The following is a 15032-nucleotide window of genomic DNA, read 5'->3' as shown; positions in this document are numbered from 1 at the left end:
AGCCATAGCTTTGAACTGTCTGTGAGCACCTGTGATTTATCTCGAGTTATTTTGTGCATCTGTTAGCAAAATTGTGTGCTAAGGTAACTGATTGCTTCTTTGCTTTATGCCATTTTGGCTCATGAAAGGTTTCACAGGAATGCTGTACTTTTGGATAGTGGGGAAAACCTGTATAACATTGTGTAAGTTTAAGCTGTAAAACATGATATTTGATATACTTATATATTGTAAAATGATTACCACAATAGGATTAGTTAATATGTCAATCCCCTCACATAATTTCCATTTCTTTTTTTGTGGTGATAACATTTAGGATCTACTCTCTTAGCCACTTTCAAGTATATAATACAGTACTATTAACTATAGTCATTATGCTGTACATTAGATCCCCAGAACTTATTTTTTTTTTCTTTTTTATTGGAGTATAATTGCTTTACAACGTCGTGTTAGTTTCTGCTGTACAACAAAGTAAATCAGTTATATGTATACATATATCCTCTCCCTCTTGAGCCTCCCCCCCTCATCCTACCCCTCTAGGTCATCACAGAGCACCGAGATGAGCTCCCTGTGCTATACAGCAGCTTCCCACTAGCTAGCTATTTTACTACAAGTTTGTGCCCTTTGACCAACATCTCCCAATTTCTGATACCTCCTAGCCCCTGGCAACTGCCATTAAACTCTTTGTTTCTATGAATTCGGTTTTTTAAGAAGCCACATGTAAGTGATATCATTCAGTATTTATTTTTCCCTTATTTCACTTAACATAATGCCCTCAAAGCCCATCCATGATGACATAAATGGTAGGGTTTCCGTCTTTCTCATAGCTGATATACATATATATGTATATATGTGTATATATATAATATATATTACATATATCACATCTTCTTTATTCATTCATTTGAAGAAGGAGACACCTGGGTTATTTCCACATCTTGGCTATTAGGAATAATGCTTCGATGAACATGGGATGTAGATCCTGATCTCATTTCCTTTGGATATATACCCAGAAGTAATATGTGGAATCATATGGTAGCTCTATTTTAATTTTTCAAGGAACCTCAATACTGTTTTCCACAGTGGCTGTACCAATCTACGTTCCCACCAACTGTGCGCAAGGGTTCCTTTTTCTCTCTGTCTGAGCCAGCATTTATTATATCTTGTTTTTATGAAAATAGCCATCATAACAGATGTGAAACCATATTTCATTGTGGTTTTAACTTGCATTTTCCTGATTAGTGATGTTGAGCTTCTTTTCATGTACCTGTTGGCCATTTGTATGTCTTCTTCGGAAATATGTCTGTTCAGTTCCTCTGCCCATTTTTAATCGGATTGTTTGTTTTTTTGTTATTTAGCTATATGAGTTCCTTATACATATATTGAATACTAACCCCTTATCTGATATGTGATTCACAAATATTGTCTCCCATTTTGTAACTTGCCTTTTCATTTTGTTGTTTCTCTTGCTGTGCGGAAGCTTCTTCTTTTGAAGTACTGAAGTCTAGTGTAGCTGTCTTCAAATGTGAAGCAGTAGTCACCTCCTCCAATTGCTGCTGACTTAACTTCTGGAGAGAAATACCTTCCTTCAGTTCTGCTAGAGATTCTGAGGCTTTCTCAGACCTTCTATGAATAAGCCTGCTCCTCACTTCTTGCTTCCTCTTGTGGCAGCATTTTGAGATGGGTGCCTTCTCTCCATCCTACAACACCCCAGGCCATGCACCCACAACCTCCCCTTTGCTTTTCCAAGGTCAGAGCTAAAGCTGAAGTTTGTGGTCTCTCTCTGGTCCACAGATTCAGCCAGCTTTTTGAGCGTGTTTACTAGTCCCCTGCCAAAGTTTGCTCTCACCGCCACTGAGAGTGTGAACAGGGAGCCAGCCATAGGGTGGGGACAGTGTGGGTATGGGGGAGGTGCACAGAGCTCTGGGATGTCTGTGTGCCATTTGTGGGGGGGGAGCCACAGGTGAGGCATCTCCAGGGCTCATAGGTGAGCTTCTTGATGGAATCCTTGACATACTTAGTAGGATCTGCATCCCTTTAAATGCCTTCTGAGAGTCCTATCTAAAGTTCTCCAGCCTCTTCCTGACCCCCAGTCATGCAGCTCACGACTCAGTACTCTGGTTGGGGTGAGAGAGAGGTGGGCCTCTTCGGCAGCTTCCTGCACAGCTGGGGTAGCTGGTGCTCACTCTCATGCTCTCACTTTCCCTGCAAGAAAAATCACAGGCCCAGATGGTCTCTCTTGGTGCTGAGGTGTGCTGCCTTGAGGGAGGGGTAATGCGGGTAAAGTAAAGCTGTTCCTCTACCCTCTCAAATGTGTCCAAACTCATAATTTTTTTTGCTCCAGTGGTGTGCTAAAACTTCTCAGCTGGAAATCTGGACTTCCACAAAGACTCTCTCATCCATGGGCGACTGTCCTGAGGCAGTGTTCTCCAGAGGCTCTCAGACTGTAGCCAAGAGGGGCTAGAGCTGGTCTGAAGCTACTTCAGGGTCCACAGCTGTGCCCAAGGTCTGTATGTCTATTACCCAACACATGTGTGGACAAGACTCCTCCCGGGTCCCTTGGTGTATAGTGCTGAATCCCACAGCTCCCAGAAAGTCACTTTTGTCCATGGGTAGATGCCAAATTGCTGTTGAGGGGGTGAGTGAGGGACATCATATTTGGCCATGTTGCTGATGTCACTGTATGAAAGCTCATTCATTTCTCAAAAGACACTGTTAGCTCACACAAATATAGACAAAAGCATGATTTGTATGCAAGTGGAGATGAATGTCATGGAGGGTGCAGTGGGTGCTCAGGAGGGTCTCATGAAGGGGTGATCCCCATGATCTTGGGCCTTCAGCTTTATAAGTTCAGGAACAAAAACAACCAATAAATGAGGCATTCTGATGGGTGACTGGGTAATTTATTTCATTTAATTCCACCCAGCAAATCTGTAAGGGAGGTGTTATCTCAGTTTGCACAAATTAAGAATCTGAGATTCCTATAGCTTGCTCACTGCCCAAGGTTATGCAGTTAAAGAAGTGGAAGATTTGGGATACAAACTTGGGCTCATCTGACCCTAAAGCCACTTTTTGTTTCTTGAAAAGCTGTAGGTATGTGACTTTTCTGGGGTAGAATGAGCTCCAGGGGACTGATGTCTTTTTCCTATCAAGAGGGAAAATAAAAGAAAAAAAGGAGGAAAATCCAGCAAGAAAGCACCGTGCTGAGTAGCTGTGGCTTCCTCTTCAACTTGAGTTCTGCACCCAGTAGTCACTTCGTTTATCTGTAAAGCGCAGTTTCTTCTCTGGTGTCCTGCCCCAGGGAACTAACATTGGGACTTCATATCAGACCCTTCAGGCTCTTAGTGGCTGGCCTGTATCTGGGGTTTCTAATTTCCATGCACATCCAGCAGCCATTTATTCCGACTAGAGTTTTAAACCACATCAAAACAAGGTTCACTTTTTTACTTATTAATTTTTAAAATCTGAGCGAGCTTACTTAAACTTTGTCTCTACTTACTCTTGTAGAACTTCACAAATGCCATCAGAGAAGCTTCCATGGAGCTAACCAAGATCAGAAGTACTTCTACAAAATGGGCAAAAACTTAATTTGCTGGAATTTCTTCACAATTTCAAGGATATTTTCTAATTTAAATGGTAAGAATAATTGGGTTGCAGAGATGCAGAGAATTATAGTCTACAACATCCTGGCAACTTTTGAGAAGCATTTTTTCCCATCTAGGACAGGACCTCACCTTCTAAAATGCAGAAATAGAGTTTTTTAAAAGCACTGTGATGTCCAGCATAGATAGAACACTTAGTTGAAAGATTCTGTGCCATTTCATCGTGCATCTGAATCCCCAAAGGGTCAAAAAGGATGTGGCTATCAAAATTATGAACACAGACACACTCTGAACCCAGCAGTGGGAACAGAAAGGAAGACTAACAGCTGAAGCAGCCTGAGGAAATGACAAAGATGCATCTTAAAATTAATGGTCACCTACTCTTATTCTGCCTTTTTTTTAAACTAAGCCAAACCTCTATTGCATAAAGCCATGTGTGTTGCTGGTTCCTCACTTCTTCAAATAGCACTTGCAGTGAGTGATAATATAACAACACAGGGCACAGTGTGAACAGCCAACAGGAAAATCATTTAAACAAATGGATCTGTAAAACACGATTGTTTAAAGTCTGTCCATGTCAGGACTGCAATTTGAATTAAACATAAGGTGACTTCTTGCACTGAATCAATAAGTGCAAATAACATTGCTTGCAACCATGTTTTATTTCACAGACAAAAGTGGTTCTTAACAGCTTTCTGAAGGCTATGCTTCAGCCACCTGCTGTTTAAATTGTTTGCTTTTTCTTGCAAAATTTGTCCTTTTGCAACATTAAAACAGGCAGACTTGCACTCAACTCACTTGGGGCTAGAGTTCAGGGATATTTGAAAGGCACTTTTCTTAATGAACACCATAACTTCCTACACCCGTCCTACTGGCAAATCAGAACACTAGGAAGAACAGAGGTGTTTGCCTGAATAGTTTGCCTAAAATTCTTACTAGTATCAGCTGGCGTGCAATCAGAGGCAATTTCTACCACTTCCGCAAAGAGAGTCGTCTAGTGACCCACATAAGTTCAGGACTTCTAAAAAGCTGGTTTTACTGATGACTCATAGATTCCACAGTAATCCAGGTTAGTGAGAAATTCAGGAAATAGATGACATCTACTCTGTCCTTGTCTATTGCTTCCATTTTGTGAAATAAAATAGTGATCGTTATATCATTTTTTATTCGTGTAGTTATTGGGTGTCTTGAAAAGAGAAGTAGTGGCATTGGGTGCAAAAATGCCCACAACTGCTTTCAGCTTGTAATTTTGAATAATTCTTGAGGCATAATCTGGAGAAGGGAAGACGAACTAATTTAAAAGGTACTTATCATCTTTCTTTGGGTTGGCCAAATTCATAGAAATAAGTATTACTGATTTTATCTTATTGTAATATTCTATTCTTCTTAAAATTCCAAAATGAATATCTGAAAGAATGAAGTCTGCACTTTTATAAAGGTACCTAACTATCCTTATATTGTCTCCAAAACATCTCCCCTCCCCCACCCACACACATTCATACAATAGAACTCAATTTAAATGCCTACATGATTTTTTTTTTTTTTTTTTTTTTAAATGAGACCTTTTATTTATTTATTTATTTAATTTATTTTGGCTGTGTTGGGTCTTCATTGCTGTGCATGGGCTTTCTCTAGTTGCGGTGAGCGGGGGCTACTCTTCGTTGTGGTGTGTGGGCTTCTCACTGCGGTGGCTTGTCTTGTTGCGGAGCACGGGCTCTAGGCACGCGGGCTTCAGTAGTTGCGGCTCGCAGGCTCTAGAGTGCAGGCTCAGTAGTTGTGGCGCATGGGCTTAGTTGCTCCGCGGCATGTGGGATCTTCCCGGACCAGGGCTCGAACCCGTGTCCCCTGCATTGGCAGGCGGACTCTCAACCACTGCACCACCAGGGAAGCCCTACATGATTTTTTTGAAAGGAGTTACTTTAGTTAGTGATGGAAACTTTGGAAGGTACCCGCCACAAGACGTAAAATTTAAGAATAAACACTACATGAGCTTTAAGAAGTCCTCCATGAGCAAAGAAAATAGCAAAAGACCATTTTTAGCTCTTCTAAAAATGGAAGGGCACTGACACTGGACGTAAGAACAGATTTAAACATAGCTCTTAATTTGAATGACCAAGTGCTGATGTGAAGAAAGAATGTGGGGGCAGGATGGGAAATTATTTTGTCACAACAGCAGTCAGGAGCCACACCAGACTTGGGAATAATAAGGGTGCCATGTGACATAGCTTATCCCTCATGCTACAGAGATATCGCCTAACATGCAAGACAAGACCTGGAAGACTCACCATGTAACTTAATTTCAGGCTGGACCAAAATCGAAACTTGACCCTTGTATACAACCTTCGCAAAAACAGTAAAGAAACAACCACGCAGAGGTGAACTTCCCCACTTGGGATGATCCATGATCCCAGATCCTCCCAAATTCTAAGTCTGATGATTTACTCACGCTCCAGTTTAAAACTGGAAAGAAAATTAGAGTAGCATCTGGATGATTTTTCAAGGAACCCAAGGAGAATAATAATAATTCATTTGACTTTATTCATTACTTTGCTTATTATCAAATATTTTCTTATTATCTATTTCACTTAAAACATCAACTTCAAGAGGGAAGCTGATTAATGTCCTGCTTAACACTGAACATGCTTAGCACATAAATGAGGCTCAATTATTATTTATTCTACAAATGAACTTCAGTTATAGTATGGAAATAATATTTACTTATGTATAATATACCACAGGTGGATCAGAACATTGAAAATTGAACCATTATGATACAGGTTACAGACTGAAATTTAATAGCTAGCTAGGCTGAATGCAGTTCAGATTGCTGGCTAACTTATCTCACTCAGTTTCCATTTAATTTGAAAGGAGATAGTTTAGCTATCTATTGGTATACTTGATATGGTAATGGTCACGTTGTCAGAACATCAGATCCAAACCTATCTATCAACAAAAAGGTACTGTCTTTGGAAAGAAATCTTTACTTCCTACAGTTTCTGTTTCATTGTCAAAATATTCCAATGAAATATAATCATCTTACTTTACTTGCAATGCACCATTAAACAACTTTCCATGACAAAATAAATTTGGGAAACCCATAAAACCCAGCTTCCTATTAGAGATACTCGATTTATATTTAACATATTAAAGGTCTTGAGAAACCCAGAATAAGGTAATCTTAAATTTTTGTTACCCTCAATTATTCAAAATTATTTTAATATTAAACCTTCTACTTTTCTTTATAAAACCTCCAGGGCATTGGACAATACTTTTTGGTAATCCTGGACTAGGTAGTCTTTTGATTCATTCAAAGAATTTTCACATATGATATGATAAAAATATACTACAGGTAGCTGAGAAGCATTTGAAAATTTTGACAAAATCAAGTGGTTGTATTTATATTAATAAATAATGTATAGAACTAAACAGTATACTTAATAATGAAGATATTTGCCTTTGTATGAATGTCATGGAAATAGTTTCTAAATATGAAAATATATTATCCCACAAGGAAAACTTTCAATAAATTCCATAAAGGGAAGTAAAACAGTCCCAAATTTATGATTAAAGAGAAACAAGCCTATAAATTAGTGACAAAAATTTGAAGGTGAAAATTCTTTGACCTGAAATTTTGGGAAAGAATTTCTTTTAAAAAACTCTTGAATCAAAAAAGAAACCAAAACAAAAATTACATAATATATGAAATGGCTAATATTTGCACACAAGAAATAATGCACACAGGAAAGTCCAGAGCCTTAAACTAAGTAAAAGGACACGTCAATTTAAAAAAAAAAAGAAATTACAAATTCCACACAAGAAAGTTTGGAAAAGATTAAGCAAAACAAACCAAAAGCAAGTGGCAGGAGTGAAGTAATAAATATATAAGCAGAAATTAATTTAAAAAAAATAACTTTAATGAATACATTCAGAATATTGTTCTTTGGGAAAAAAACAATAAATAAACAGTTTTAAAATCCAGAAAAAAGAGATTGGTTCAAGATGGTGGAGTAGAAGGACATGAGCTCACTCCCTCTTGCGAGAGCACTGAAATCACAACTAACTGCTGAACAATCATCAATAGGAAGACACTGGAACTCACCAAAAAAGATACCTAACATTCAAAGACAAAGGAGAAGCCACAATGAGATGGTAGGAGGGGCGCAATCACAATAAATTCAAATCCCATAACTGCTGGGTGGGTGACTCACAAACTGGAGAACACTTATACCACAGAAGTCCACCCACTGGAGTGAAGGTTCTGAGCCCCACGTCAGGCTTCCTAACCTGGGGGTCCCGCAACAGGAGGAGGAATTCCTAGAGAATCAAACTTTGAAGGCTAGTGGGATTTGATTGCAGGACTTCGACAGGACAGGGGAAAACAGAGACTCCACTCTTGGAGGGCACACACAAAGTAGTGTGTACATCGGGACCCAGGGGAAGGAGCAGTGACCCAAGGGGAGACTGAACCAGATCTACCTGCTAGTGTTAGAGGGTCCCCTGCAGAGCAGAGGTGGCTGTGGCTCACCACGAGGACAAGGACACTGGCAGCAGAAGTTCTGGGAAGTACTCCTTGGCGTGAGCCCTCCCAGAGTCCATCATTAGCCCCACCAAAGAGCCCAGGTAGGCTCCAGTGTTGGGTCGCCTCAGGCCAAACAAACAACACAGAGGGAACCCAGCCCCACCCATCAGCAGACAAGCAGATTAAAGTTTTACTGAGCTCTGCCCACCAGAGCAACACACAGCTCTACCCACCACCAGTCCCTCCCATCAGGAAACTTACACAAGCCTCTTAGATAGCCTCATCCACCAGAGGGCAGACAGCAGAAGCAAGAAGAACTACAATCCTGCAGCCTGTGGAACAAAAAAAACATTTACAGAAAGATAGACAAGATGAAAAGGCAGAAGGCTATGTACCAGATGAAGGAACAAGATAAAACCCCAGAAAAACAACTAAATGAAGCGGAGATAGGCAACCTTCCAGAAAAAGAATTCAGAATAATGATAGTGAAGATAATCCAGGACCTCGGAAAAAGAATGGAGGCAAAGATCGAGAAGATGCAAGAAATGTTTAACAAAGAACTAGAAGAATTAAAGAACAAACAAACAGAGATGAACAATACAATAACTGAAATGGAAAATACACTAGAAGGAATCAATAGCAGAATAACTGAGGCAGAAGAACGGATAAGTGACCTGGAAGACAGAATGGTGGAATTCACTGCTGCGGAACAGAATAAAGAAAAAAGAATGAAAAGAAATGAAGACAGCCTAAGAGACCTCTGGGACAACATTAAATGCAACAACATTCGCATTATAGGGGTCCCAGAAGGAGAAGAGAGAGAGAAAGGACCTGAGAAAATATTTGAAGAGATTATAGTTGAAAACTGCCCTAACATGGGAAAGGAAGTAGCCACCCCAGTCGAGGAAGCACAGAGAGTCCCACACAGTATAAACCCAAGGAGAAACACGCTGAGACACATAGTAATCAAACTGGCAAAAATTAAAGACAGAAAAATGATTGAAAGCAGCAAGGGAAAAATGACAAATAACATACAAGGGAACTCCCATAAGGTTAACAGCTGATTTCTCAACAGAAACTCTACAAGCCAGAAGGGAGTGACATGACATATTTAAAGTGATGAAAGGGAAGAACCTACAACCAAGATTACTCTACCCGGCAAGGATCTCATTCAGATTGGATGGAGAAATCAAAAGCTTTACAGACAAGCAAAAGCTAAGAGAATTGAGCACCACCAAACCAGCTCTACAACAAATGTGAAAGGAACTCCTCTAAGTGGGAAACACAAGAGAAGAAAAAGACCTACAAAAACAAACCCAAAACAATTAAGAAAATGGTAATAGGAACATACATATTGATAATTACCTTAAACGTGAATGGATTAAATGCTCCAACCAAAAGACACAGGCTCGCTGAATGGATACAAAAACAAGACCCATCTATATGCTGTCTACAAGAGACCCACTTCAGACCAAGGGACACATAACGACTGAAAGTGAGGGGATGGAAAAAGATAGTCCATGCAAATGGAAATCATAAGAAAGCTGGAGTAGCAATACTCATATCAGATAAAATAGACTTTAAAATAAAGAATGTTACAAGAGACAAGGAAGGACACTACATAATGATGAAGGGATCAATCCAAGAAGAAGATATAGCAATTATAAATATATATGCACCCAACATAGGAGCACCTCAATATATAAGGCAACTGCTAACAGCTATAAAAGAGGAAATTGACAGTAACACAATAATAGTGGGGGACTTCAACACCTCACTTACAACAATGGACAGATCATCCAAACAAAAATTAATAAGGAAACACAAGCTTTAAATGACACAATAGACCAGGTAGATTTAATTGGTATTTAAAGGATATTCCATCCAAAAACAGTAGATTACACTTTCTTCTCAAGTGCGCACGGAACATTCTCCAGGATTGATCACATCTTGGGGTCACAAATCAAGCCTCAGTAAGTTTAAGAAAACTGAAATCATATCAAGCATCTTTTCTGACCACAACGCTATGAGATTAGAAATCAATTACAGGGAAAAAAACATAAAAAACACAAACACATGGAGGCTAAACAATACGTTACTAAATAAGCAAGAGATCACTGAGGAAATCAAAAGAGGAAATCAAAAAATACCTAGAGACAAATGACAATGAAAACACGACAACCTGAAATCTATGGGATGCAGCAAAAGCAGTTCTAAGACGGAAGTTTATAGCAATAAAAGCTTACCTCAAGAAACAAGAAAAATCTCAAATAAACAATCAAACCTTACACCTAAAGGAACTAGAGAAAGAAGAACAAACAAAACCCAAAGTGAGCAGAAGGAAAGAAATCGTAAAGATCAGAGCAGAAATAATTGAAATAGAAACAAAGAAAACAAAGCAAAGATCAATAAAACTAAAAGCTGATTCTTTAAGAAGATAAAGAAAATTGATAAACCATTAGCCAGACTGACCAAGAAAAAGAGGGAGAGGACTCAAATCAATAAAATCAGAAAAGAAAAAGGAGAAGTTACAACAGACACCGCAGAAATACAAAGCATCCTAAGAGACTACTACAAGCAACTCTATGCCAATAAAATGGACAACCTGGAAGAAATGGACAAATTCTTAGACAGGTATAACCTTCCAAGACTGAACCAGGAAGGAATAGAAAATACGAACAGACCAATCACAAGCAATGAAATTGAAAGTGTGATTAAAAATCTTCCAACAAACAAAAGTCCAGGACCAGATGGCTGCACAGGTGAATTCTATCAAACATTTAGAGAAGAGCTAACACCCATCCTTCTCAAACTCTTCCAAAAAATTGCAGAGGAAGGAACACTCCCAAACTCATTCTACGAGGCCACCATCACCCTGATACCAAAACCAGACAAAGATACTACAGAAAAAGAAAATTACAGACCAATATCATTCATGAATATAGAGGCAAAAATCCTCAACAAAATACTAGCAAACAAATCCAACAACACATTAAAAGCATCATACACAATGATCAAGTGGGATTTATCCCAGGGATGCAAGGATTCTTCAATATATGCAAATCAATCAATGTGATACACCATTTTAACAAATTGAAGAATAAAAACCATATGATCATCTCAATAGATGCAGAAAAAGCTCTTGACAAAATTCAACACTCATTTATGATAAAAACTCTCCAGAAAGTAGGCACAGAGGGAACCTACCTCAACATAATAAAGGCCATATACGACAAACCCACAGCAAACATCATTCTCAATGGTGAAAAACTGAAAGCATTTCCTGTAAGATCAGGAACAAGACAAGGATGTCCACTCACATCACTATTATTCAACATAGTTTTGGAAGTCCTAGCCACGGCAATCAGAGAAGAAAAAGAAATAAAAGGAATACAAATTGGAAAAGAAGAAGTAAAACTGTCACTATTTGCAGATGACATGATACTATACATAGAGAATCCTAAAGATGCCACCAGAAAACTACTAAAGCTAATCAATGAATTTGGTAAAGTTGCAGGATACAAAATTAATGCACAGAAATCTCTTGCATTCCTATATACTAATGATGAAAAATCTGAAAGAGAAATTAAGAAAACACTCCCATTTACCACTGCAACAAAAAGAATAAAATACCTAGGAATAAACCTACCTAGGGAGACAAAAGACTTGTATGCAGAAAACTATAAGACACAGATGAAAGAAATTAAAGATGATACAAACAGATGGAGAGATATACCATATTCTTGGATTGGAAGAATCAATATTGTGAAAATGACTATACTACACAAAGCAATCTACAGATTCAATGCAATCCCTATCAAATTACCAATGGCATTTTTTACAGAACTAGGACAAAAAATCTTAAAATTTGTATGGAGACACAAAAGGCCCCAAATAGCCAAAGCAGTCTTGAGGGAAAAAAACGGAGCTGGAGCAATCAGACTCCGTGACGTCAGACTATACTGCAAAGCTACAGTAATCAAGACAATAGGGTACTGGCACAAAAACAGAAACATAGATCAATGGAACAAGATAGAAAGCCCAGAGATAAACCCATGCACCTATGGTCAACTAATCTATGACAAAGGAGGCAAGGATATACGATGGAGAAAAGACAGTCTTTTCAATAAGTGGTGCTGGGAAAACTGGACAGCTACATGTAAAAGAATGAAATTAGAACACTCCCTTACACCATACACAAAAATAAACTCAAAATGGATTAGAGACCTAAATGTAAGACTGACACTATAAAACTCTTAGAGGAAAACATAGGAAGAACACTCTTTGACATAAATCACAGCAAGGTCTTTTTTGATCCACCTCCTAGAGTAATGGAAATAAAAACAAAAATAAACAAATGGGACCTAATGAAACTTAAAAGCTTCTGCAAAGCAAAGGAAACTACAAAGAAGACGAAAAGACAACCCTCAGAATGGGAGAAAATATTTGCAAATGAATCAATGGACAAAGGATTAATCTCCAAAATATATAAACAGCTCAGGCAGCTCAATATTAAAAAAACAAACAACCCAATCCAAAAATGGGCAGAAGACCTAAATAGACATTTCTCCAAGGAAGACATACAGATGGCCAAGAAGCACATGAAAAGCTGCTCAACATCACTAATTATTAGAGAAATGCAAATCAAAACTACAATGAGGTATCACCTCACACCAGTTAGAATGGGCATCATCAGAAAATCTACAAACAATAAATGCTGGAGAGGGTGTGGAGAAAAGGGAACCCTCTTGCACTGTTGGTGGGAATGTAAATTGATACAGCCACTATGGAGAACAGTATGGAGGTTCCTTAAAAAACTAAAAATAGAATTACCATATGACCCAGCAATCCCACTACTGGGCATACACCCAGAGAAAACCATAATTCAAAAAGACACATGCACCCCAATGTTCCTTGCAGCACTATTTACAATAGCCATGTCATGGAAGCAACCTAAATGCCCATCAACAGACAAATGGGTAAAGATGTGGCACATATATACAATGGAATGTTAGCCATAAAAAGGAACGAAATTGGGTCAGTTCTAGAGACGTGGATGAATCTAGAGACTGTCATACAGAGTGAAGTAACTCAGAAAGAGAAAAACAAATATCGTGTATTAACGCTTATATGTGGAACCTAGAAAAATGGTAGAGATGAACCAGTTTTCAGGGCAGAAATTGAGACACAGACGTAGAGAACAAACGTATGGACACCAAGGGGGGAAAGTGGCGGGGGGAGGGGTGGTTTGATGAGTTGGGAGATTGGGATTGACATATATACACTAATATGTATAAAATGGATAACTAATAAGAACCTGCTGCATAAAAAAATAAATAAAATAAAATTCAATAATTCCAATAAAAATAAAATAAAATCCAGAAAAAAAGCAGAAAATTACAAAATTAGGATTGGTGATGAGAATGAACCATAGATAAAGAAGAGATTAAGATCATCATCGGAGACTGTCTCAACTCTATGGAAATATATTTATTTTAAAGCCTGAGTAAAGTGCATGATTTTCTAGGAAAATATAAGATATTAGAAAAAGGGTAAGAATGATCATATTAAAATAATGAATGTCTTTTATTAAACATCCTAAGTTTATAGGTATATTTTAGATTTCTCTATATAATTCGGGTGATTTTCAAAGTTTTAGAAATTTAGAAAGTAACTAAGAAAATAAACTGCAAACTCAATAATGTTTGTTCAGTTTGTTAACTAGTACAGAACATAGCCACATCAAAATGCATTTTCAAGCCATGATTTAACTACTCTTGGCCAATTGTGTTGAGGCTACAAAAGCAATCAAGGTGACAAAGATTACGACTCACTGAAGGTTCAGATGACGGCTTTGCATTTTTTAGCAGCAAAGTATTTTATAATTAAGATTTGTACATTTTTTAGACATAATGCTATTGCACACTTACTAGACTACAGAATAGTGTAAACATAACTTTGACATGCACCGGGAAACCAGTGTGTGACTTTATTGTGGTGGTCTGAAACTGAACCTACAATATCTCCAAGGTATGCCTGTATGTGTTTATATGTGTGTCTTCGTCATTGTCCCTTGAAGTCACGGACTGTCTTATTTTATTCTGTTTTCTAGTGGCCTGCCACAAAGTTTGGCTCATTGTAAGGATTCAATTCATTCATTCATTCATTCATTCATTCAACAAACACATTTTGACCTTGGTTAATAAAAGAACTGTTAGAGTGATCCTCAAGCCATATATTTTTGTGCAGCTGTCCAGCATCCAAAGCTTTGTGAACCGCCAGTTCTCTGTTGCAGTTCTTCCTACCCCAAAGTGAGGAGAGCTCAGAGCCATTTGGGGAAGGATGTCCATCAGAATTCCAAGAAATTAGGAGAATATCACATCTAGAGTGAAGTGTTAGCCACGTTAAAGAAAGGGGTTAGTGACAGAGTTGAACACAAGACTAGGGAGAGGAGCCAGTTCTAGCGCATTGACAAAATCTCCTCCAAGAAACGGCCAATATGTCTGGAGGTAACAGGATGGCTTCAGAAGGAATCTCCTCAAGACTGGAGATGCTTGTTTGTTTAGCATAAGGTTTACCTTTTTGCATAATAACTAGTATCTCTTTTAAAAATAAAACTCCCTTACCAATATGGCTCGCTCAGTCCATTTGGATGAGGGATGTTCCTAAGAGTCTAACTGGCTTTCTCAGGAGTGGAGTCACCAAGGGAGTAACCAGCACAATGGCAATGTAATTCTCTCAGCCCTTTAGACACCATTTTCTATAACACAAAGCTTGAGAACCATTTGAGGAAATGTATTACCTAGATTGTGTACAGATTGAATAAGTTTCTCCAAGTCTGCAGCCTAGATTATGAAGAATATCACTGATGCTTCAAACTCCCTTATCCAATTGGTCCAATGTGCTTCTCATTG

The sequence above is a fragment of the Eubalaena glacialis genome, chromosome 15, assembly GCF_028564815.1.
Source record: "Eubalaena glacialis isolate mEubGla1 chromosome 15, mEubGla1.1.hap2.+ XY, whole genome shotgun sequence".
NCBI lineage: Eukaryota > Metazoa > Chordata > Mammalia > Artiodactyla > Balaenidae > Eubalaena > Eubalaena glacialis.
Note: the sequence above shows the minus strand (reverse complement) of the source record.